Source organism: Neomonachus schauinslandi, chromosome 4, assembly GCF_002201575.2.
Source record: "Neomonachus schauinslandi chromosome 4, ASM220157v2, whole genome shotgun sequence".
Lineage (NCBI taxonomy): Eukaryota > Metazoa > Chordata > Mammalia > Carnivora > Phocidae > Neomonachus > Neomonachus schauinslandi.
The window spans coordinates 117,231,681-117,241,786 of NC_058406.1; positions in this window are offsets into that span (position 1 = coordinate 117,231,681).

Here is a 10,106-nt window from a genome sequence, read left to right on the forward strand (position 1 = left end):
TTGGCTGTGTGGGTTTTTCATATGAGGCCTTTATTATATTGAGGTATGTTCCTGCTAGACCTACTTTGTGGAGGGTTTTTATCACGAATGGATGTTGTACTTTGTCAAATGCTTTTTCTGCATCTATTGAAATGATCACATGGCTTTTATCCTTTCTCTTATTGATGTGATGTGTCTCATTGATTGTTTTATGAATATTGAACCACCCTTGCAACCCATAAATCTCACTTGATCATGGGATGAAATAGTTGAAAAATTTAAGCATACTAAGTAATATATTAAAAGGAAATTTCCTTGCAGAAAATCTAAATCCCTACACATACTAGTTAAGGGGTATCAGAGATCTCCCTAGATAAGACTCCATACTCTAGAAGTTATAAAATGAAAAAATGATATACATTTAATGCTGAATATAGAAAAATTATAAAACTTTACATGCCAAAAATGTTAACAGGCAAAAAGTGGGTGTGGGTAAAAATATTAATATTCTATAGATGCAAAGGGTTAATTTTGATAATGTTATTGTATTCTTACCGATTGACAAAAAAAAAAGATGGAACAATGGACAAGGACCTGAAGAGCAAATACCAGCATGTGAACTGATGCTTAAAATTCACCAGTGGTCAAATTAGAAACAATTATAAAGTACTACTGTAAGATCCATAAATTGTGCTGATGTCAGGAAAATGTTATTCATATACAATGCAACAAGAGATATAAGGAGTTATACATTTCCTATTAAAATTTATGTTATCTAGACTTTAAATAAAAAATTCTCTCCTGTGGATGTATTCCATAGAAAGTTATAAGTTGGAAGGACATATAAAAGGGTCTTTAATTCAGTATTGGACATACTGGCCAAGATTTGGAACTATCAACAGGGAACACTGAAAAAATTGGGATACATGCACAATATGGAGTATCAAGCAGCCTTTATTTAAAAAGTGAGAAAAGCAAGAAGAAGAAAAGATTATGTGATATGATCTAGTTTTTCTAAAACAACTAGACCCCAAATTACAGATATAATTAAATAGCTATATTACAGGTATGATTCAATTTCTTGCCCGAATGTCCTGAAAAGGAGATGGAAGGGAAGGCCTTACATCTCTTGCCCACCAAAATACCCAAAATAACAATAATAACATGTGTACTATGACTCATTTATGGTATCTGCACATTGCCTACCTCCAGGGGTACACTATTCCCACAGAAGACAATAGAGGTGACCTTCTTAGTTATGTAAAAATCCATTTATTTTAGTATATATAATGCAAAGCACAAATAAATAGTCATCAGGAAGTTCAGGCTTTTTATCTTTACCCCAGGGTTGGAGATTCCAAATGGCCTTTATTTTTTTTCATTATTTAATATATATTATTTGAGGTTTTTTAAATGCCTATTTATTATTTGTATCTTAAACAAACAAAAACAACCATTTTTTATCGGCAAGTGGGGAAGAAAGAGCAGCTACTATACTTAAATACCCCAAATTTAGACCTTTCCTTTCGTAACTCTCAATTTACTCAGTCTCACTTAAGAATGTTTTCGTTTTCTCATTCCGAGGCTCAAAATTATGGCACATATACCTCACTCTTCTAATGGTCTCTCTCCTAAGAAAAATTCTGTCTTCATGAATGGCTGTTGGCCCTATTTGCAATGTTATATTCAGTGTTCTTCACATCTGTAGCACAAACTCCCTGCCCGCACCCATCCTGTTGAAACCTCTAACCAGACATGTATAAATATGAGAGGGTAACTTAATATCACTGATCTCTAATTTAGTTTGGCAGTTGTGGAACTAATGATCTAAATGCTAAAGAGAAAATACCAATGATCATGTCTGTTTGGGGAAAATATGTGATTTATGTTAACCTTCATTGTTTAGAGCCATAATATTGTCAGGATATATGACTCACAACCCTGTTGCTAAACAAATAACCCTTCATTAAATCTAAAGTGAGTAGTACCATGCAATCAAGAGCTACAAAGAGTTTATTTACTTGGCTCTTTTTGTTGTTGTTTAATAGCACATTTGTGGCCAGTTTTATTGTTCAAAACATCTTCATGAGATGTTATTTTAAACAGAAAATTGATTTAATACGGTTATCTAAATTATCTAGCCATAAGATCTATTTTAAAATTTTGCGCAGATAAGACTATTTTAGCAATATTAAGTAGAGAAAATTGTGGCAAAACATGCAGCGATAATTTATTTTGCAAAACAAAAAGCGTATAACTGCTCTCTAATTACTAGCCTTTGAGGCATTTACAGCTAAATTAAAATCATCATTAGCTGTTAAGTGTGTTTGCTTTGATTAGTTCCTGTTTTATGAGGTTTTAGGCAGAAGTAATTTTGTGATATTGTTATTAATGAATTTAATGTTAAGTGGGGGGAAAAAAGTTTTGTTATCTGACAAGTATCAACCCTGGTATTAGTTTAAATTTTGTCAGAGTCACTGAGATCCTCCCTAACATATTTACCAAGTATTGAAAATGACTATATTCAAAAGAAAAGGTCTTTTTAAAGCTAGCGTAATGGAAAAAAAGAAAATAAAGCCTGAGTCCCTTAACTGCTACAACCCAGTAATACAATAACAGCAGAAAGCATGGGCAGTCCTGTTCAAAACCATATCTCATCACTGCTAAACTGGACTAGTAACTTAGCTGACAGAGACTGGAGGTTCTGCATCCATAAAAATGGGGATATTAAAATCTTTCCTGAAGGATAGTTTTCAGGATGAAGTAAAATATTGGGTGTTAAGTAAGTAACATAGTGTCTGGAACATCCTCTCAGGAAGAGTTACTTTCTTTTCTCTTTCCTTTCCACGTGATCTAGTGTGTCTAAAGATATTAGAAAAACAATTCTGAGCATCTACCCAAAGATAAACTAAAGGATTTAGTATATTCATGTTATTACTGCACTTGAATTTTGGCGAGAGAAATAATAGGAGTATATGTGGCACTTCCTATTTTAAACAGTGACAGCAAAAGTATATCTTTAATAGGTTATTAAAAATTTGTATTACCGGGAAGATGGTTCTTTTAAAATATCCTCATTGTATGATTTCTGAGGACACGTGCAAATGTATAAAGCCTTGTCTGTTTCCTTTGTCACCAAAATCCAGTGATGAAATATAATTATCCCATGGGTCCAGATGTTAAAGGCAACGTGGAGGAAGTTGACACGGGAAGAAGAAACAAAGCAAAAGGCATTAAGTGTTGGCCAAGTCTGCATCACTGCATTTATAGGACTCCAACATCACTCATGCCATGCTTTACAAAATGCAGCATCTGGGACTCTTACAAAACACTCCTGTGTTCATCAAGATTAATATTCAGGATGTTGATATCATATTGGACATTCATAATGTATTCTAAAAATATTTACAACATGAGAAATTAAATCTAAACCATTGCTATGATATATGGAAAACACATGGATTTTTGCATGTGGTAATGAGATGAAAATTGGGCCCTACCACAGTCTTCCTCTTGAAATCACCTAACCTCTGTGAAAGCTGTGGCATGCTTAATCATACAATAGAGATAATCAGACCTACTTCCCAAAGTTTGAATCAAAGGAAAAGATAAAGAAATAAAAGAATGCTCTATTTGTGTTACTGTTATTCTCACCTACCTATTGATAAAAGAATTACACGATCAAAAAAAATGACCAGAGAGAGAATTACAGGTAGGACTAAGTCTCAATATTTCATCATGAAAGATGAATTACTATTCACATTTAAAGTACGGATCAAGATGCCAAAGGTTCCTGCAAGTTCCATAGGACTAGCTCTTCTTTGCCCTGGGCCAGGGTAAAATTAATGACCAGTGGAAACCATTTTAGAACCCCATTGGCATTCACTCTCATATCTTACCACTGTCTTTTGTTTGAGAAATATTGAGGAACACCTCTCCATTGGCAGCCCTATACAGATTTTATATTAAGCTGTTTTTCTAAAAGTTTTCTTTTTGTAATTTCCCTTTATTTAGAAGAGCACAATCATTTAAGCTGTTGTGGGAGCACATAGATTGGTGTAGGTGCCATGTTCATATCAAAGTATGTCATATACTTTGGGATGAATAGTTCCTGGAGCTCATTCACATGCTGTGTACTATGGCTGGATAGCTGGGTCTGGCATTACTCCCCAATCACATTCGAGAAATCTCAAGTTATCAAATACTTGAGCCACAAAAGCAATTTTAATTAAAAAAAAACAGATTTGAATCGAAAGCCGCAAACTTATAATCACAAAGTTATTTTTCCTCCAGGAATGTTTGTGAATAATGGTTTTTAAAAAGTTATGTGTCTACAGCTATAAAACCTAAAGATCACTGAGATAATCCAGCACTTGATTAGTAATTACAAGTGTTTGTTAAAATTGCAACTCATCACCACCAGCACAAGGATAAGCCTAGTGATTCTTATATAGATTCTTTATATGTTTACCACCTATTTTCATAATGGAGCCTAAAATTGAAATCAAATGGCAAAAAGATGCCAAATCAAAATAAATTGCAGAACCCTTCACAACAGTGTGAGAAGCAAAAGATAACAACACCAACTGAGATGTAGCACCTCAGATGAAGTCCTGCTTCCCTACTGCCTGATGCAAAGAACACAAGGCAGTCTTAGTTATCCATCAAGATCCTGCCCAAACGCAGTCTGTATGTTGCCAACAGGGTTCATTAACAAGTGTTCAATTTACGCTTTCACACAAATACCCATCACACTTTAGAAACTTATTTTGTAGAAGAAATGCTGTTAGCGGCGAGCCTCCTTTGATATCCATATATATGAGTTGTTGGACACACAAAAAAAAAAACCCAAAATCTAGATTTTCTAGAATACTTATTTCCTGTATTTCTCGGCAAAACTTCTTTTTACCTGGAGAGATTTAATTTATTAACCTCTGATCAAAGAGACATGGCCCTGATGGCTTTATTCCTTCAGTTCGGAAGTTTTAAAGACAACTATGGCAATGGCAGTAATCAGTTCAATGACATTTTTTTTTAAAAAGTCAGCACTGTCTTTTGTCTATAAATTAACAGTGATATAATAGTTGATGATTTTAGTTACAATGGTGAGTCTCTGTAAAAATCTTGAAGAGTATTTTGAACCAACCAAGGAAAAAACCCTGACTTCTATCAGTTACAATGCTTTGAGAACTGATACTCCACATGATTTTGGTTTGGCAACTCTTCAGGAGAATACCCTCCTGTCTAAATAAAAAGAGAAAATGCACTCTAGTTTTCTAACTCATTCATTTCTTCCCTCCAACTTACCGTAGTGAACAATAACAACCACTAGGCCTTCCTTAGCCATTACACATGGACATGAAAATCAGGCAGCTAGCTATTGGCAATTATTTTAAATAGTCATTCACATGAAAAAGAATGAACAGCAGTGAGATGTTGTATTGTGGTGATTTCTGAGACATAAAACACAATTGATTTGAATAGTATTGTGAAAATTAATCACCATAAATAGTAGTGTATTTTTATGTTAGTTTCCTCCTACCTTTGAAAAACTGTAATAATCTTGGTTTTGCCTGAGTTTTCCAACTCCAGAAGGAAATTTTGCCCTCAAAACTGATATGTAATACAATAAGGTCTCACATCAGTTTGTTAATAGAGTAGAATTAGCCATTAGCAGAATTAGACATTAGAAATAGCATATGCTAGTGACTATATATATTGGAGATTTAGAAAAAATAATTTTAGATCCCTTGGAATTATATAAAATATAACTCTATAATGCATCTTCTAATTAAAGTATACTTGTTGAATTAATCAGGAAAATTAGTTATGGTCAAATGATTTTTTAAACTGCCATAAGAATCAAGCTTCAGTGAGTAGTTTTTACAATTAGAACTGATTTAGCTAATGTAGTTTTCCTTAGGAATATTTTCTTACTAATACAAATCATTGTGACAAAACACTGCAGATTTTCTAAGTAATAGTTGGTATAGATTGAGATATGCCCCATTTACCTATAAGATTCATGTCTTTAAAAAGGTTTACAAGTCTTATAGAATAATAGGCAACCCTGGCTTTCCAGGCACCCTGTTATTTTATTTCCCCAAGAATTCTATGAGGTTGGTGCTATCACTCTCAACCTCTTTTTAGAGATTAGGCTTCTGGGCCTCCTAGAGTTCAAATTCTCAGCTTTATCCGAGCAGGCAAGTTGTAGGGCTGGGGTTTCAATCCATGCCACATAGCTGCAGGTACAATAGCTAGCAATTAAAATTCTTGGGCCTTCCCATTATGCTTTATTTCTCTCACTTCATTTTTTAAAAAATACTGAAAAGTAGAAAAATAATATAAAGCCCCCTATTTTATCACCTACTCTGATTTCGCAGATGACGTTTGGTTTCAGATCCTATGGATTTGTTTCCTTTTTTGTAATTGCTGTTCTTGTTGTGCTGTTTCCCTTTTGGAAGTAAAATATAATAAGTGGAGGTAAATCAAGCAGCAAGAGGACTAGCCTTCTGTCATCACAGCAGTCCCTTAGACCCTTGCTCCTGGACTGCATCAACAGACTCTCATGCGATCTCCCTGCTCGAGCCTGTCTTTGATCCAGACTGTTGCTTATACAATTGGTACGATAATGTTCTCCAAACATTGCATTCTTCCTGTCATCCTCCTTTTCAAGAATATACAGAGCCTCCTTGTTATCTATGTTATCAAAAATTTGCTCTTGAAGCCTTATGTCATGAGGGCCCTTCCTTAATCCTTCTCCTGGATAGACTTTTCTTTCCTGTATGTTCCAGTGTTACCTAGGGCTTCATCTGGTTTTGTTGTAGTTATGGCTCTGACTAAACCCTGCTCTTCACATGTTTTGCCAAATTTATTAAAAAGATGGCTCTTCCAGCTGGTATAGTCCCCTTAACTACATTGCTTCTCTTCTAGATATGGCTTTACTATTCAGGATAATGTTTATAAAAACTTCATTTAATATTTTCCTTGGTTCTAATACCTCTTGGTTCAAGATGGCGGCCTGAGAGCATTCATACGCTCCCTGACTCTTACAAAACACCATTGAAATGAAAATAAAGGTGTGCAAAAGTGAATAAACCCAAAACAGCAAGAAAATAAGAGTGAGGACCAACAGTGGACTAAAGTTGTTAGTGAAATTCTGGAAGACAAAAAACAGACATGTGCGGTGACAGGTGAAACAAAGCAGAAATAACATGAGCCAGAACAAACAGAGAATTGGTTTAAAAAGCCATATCCAGGGTTATTTTTACTGGGGGTTTCTTGAAGAGGCTCCAAATGGAGTCCACAGGTACTGACAAGGCACATTACCCAGTGAGGCCAAAAAATGGTGTCATCATTTGGCAACATCCATGAGGTATATCAGTCCAACCCACGGCCCCATAAACGTAGCATGACTGTGGGCTTGAAGTTCACCCCATGAGAAGGAAACAGAAGGACCTCCTCTAAAATAAATGAACTAACTTGACTGGAGGTAGCTAAGATTCTAGTGTGACTTAATAAATAATGGAACATGCCAGAGTAGAGCCCTTCTTGCTGTGATTTGAGGTGCACCTGGGGCTGTCATCTGCTAAAGTGAAATAAGCAGCTGGCACCAGTCATCTGTGTACACAGAGTCAAAAACTTTGTACCCATAAAACAAGTGGCTTTTACGGAAAAAAAAAAATACATAGAAAAAGAAAACACTCTTGGAAATTAAAAATATGACTGCCCGACATTCAAATGATACAGTGGTGATCAGAGATATAAATGAAACTATCTCCCAGATCTTACACACAAAAATTCAGACTGGAAATATAAAAGGAATTTGAGCACTGTGAGAGAAAGTTGAGTGAAAAGGGAAGTGAAGAAAAGTACAAAAGAAATGAGTCAGAGGTCTTCAGATTAAAAGGCTGCTAGACAGCAAAACAGAATTAAAAACAAAACCCATTCTTAGAAGTATTTTTGTGAAATTTCAGGTCTCCAAGGATAAAGAGAAGATTCTAACAGCCTGTAAGAAATAAATAGCTAAGTAAAAGTTTTCTTAGAAAAAATATTCAAATGGATAACAAAGGGCTCATCAGCCACACGTGATGGTAGAAGGTAATAATGACATGATGTTCCCATGAGAAGAGAGGGTTCTGCCATGTGATCCTCACCTGAGCCCCCAGCCTCAGTTGTTTATATCATTTATGTGACCATATTGTGGTTGATATTTGTTGACCTTTTCAAGGGGTATGAAGATGAATGAGAAGTCTCTTCAGCCAGAGGAACACTTCAGCTGTTCTACTGATTATATAATTGTATTTGTTAGTAGGTTCTGGAATAGCCCTCAATTCTGCATGGATTTCCTTCCATTTTGACAACTTTTTTTAACTTTAGAAGTGTCCCTTGAGTATCTTTCTCTTTCAGCACGTGATTAACCTCTCTTTTTTTTTACATCTTTTTGAGATTTCTATACCATATAATTCACCCATTTAAAGTGTACAATTCAATGACTTTTAGCTTCACCAATCACAGACATGTGTAACCATCACCACAGTCTGTTTTAGAATACTTTTGTCACCTCAAAAAGAAACCCTGTTAAGCAGATACCTATGTATTTTCTGTCTCTATAGATTTCCCTATTTGGGACTTTCACATGAATGGGATCATATAATACATGGACTTTTGCTTCTTCCATTAAGCATAAGGCTTTCAAGGTTGATTCAAGTCGTAGCATTTATCAGTACTTCATTCCTTTTTATGGCTACATAGTACACTGTATAAAATACATATTTTGTTTATCCATTTACCCATTGATGAACATTTGGATTATTTCCACCTTTTGGCTATTATGGATAATGCTGCTGTAAACATTCACAGACACATCTTTGTGTTGACATCTTTTCATTTCTCTTGGTATGTATTTAGGAATGGAATTTCTAGGTCATTTGGTAACTCCATGTTTAATCATTGGGGAACTGTCAGTCTGTTTTCCAAAATGGTTGTACCATTTTACATTCCTACCAGCAGGGGCAGAGTAAAGAGAGTTCTTATTTCTCCACAATTTTTTTAAACACTTGTTTTTACCTGACTTTTTTTATTCTGCTCTTCTGACTGGATGTCGAGTGGAATCTCATTGTAGTTTTGACTTGCATTTCCCTGATGGCTAATGACACCAAGCATGTTTTCATGTATTTACTGGTCATTTGCACATCTTCCTGGGAGAAATGTCTATTTTTATCTTTTGCCCATCTTTTAATTGGGTTATTTATCTTTTTATTATTGAATTGTGAGAGTTTATCTGATATCTTTGGGTAACCATTATCCAGCCTACAACAGGTCCCAATACTGAGGCATTTTTTATGTGTGTGTGTGTGATGCTGTTGTCCTACAACCTTATTTTCAGTTAATACTGTGTGTATGACTACAAAATCTATGATATTATCTTAGCCTACTTCATAAGAAGTTCTGTGGACTTTTGATATGCACAAAGGATCTGAGACTTTCTTGAATCCTAAGTTTCTATATGCAGAAATGTTTAATTCTCTAGACTATTTCCCAAATCACATTTCAACATGAAGGATTACATTTGTTAGGACATATCAGCCCAGAAGTTAATTGCCTATCAATAACTTGTTATTCATCTCTAGATGAAAAAATTGTACCCTGGTCATTTAGATTTTTATTAATTACTTTATTTTTTAAAGATTTTATTTATTTGAGAGAGGGAGAGAGCATGAGGGGTGGAGGGGCAGAGGGAGAGGGAGAAGCAGATTCCCCGCTGAGCTGGGAACCTGATGCGGGGCTCGATCCCAGGACCCCGGGATCATGACCTGAGCCGATGGCAGACGCTTAACCAACTGAGCCACCCAGGTGTCCCATAATTGCTTTAAATTATGTAGAGCATATATGGCATATATGGCAGACTCATTCATGTTATATACTATTAGATTAAAGAATGAATTATCAAAATCTTTGTGGCTATCATTGTAATATTCTTAGAACTTTTAGGGTTACTTTATTTCCAATATATCACTGGCAGTTGACTTTATTTTATGGCCACTTTTTACTCACACACACACACACACACACAACACACACACAATAACAAAATTGTGTTATTACGCAATTTACACCCACACAAA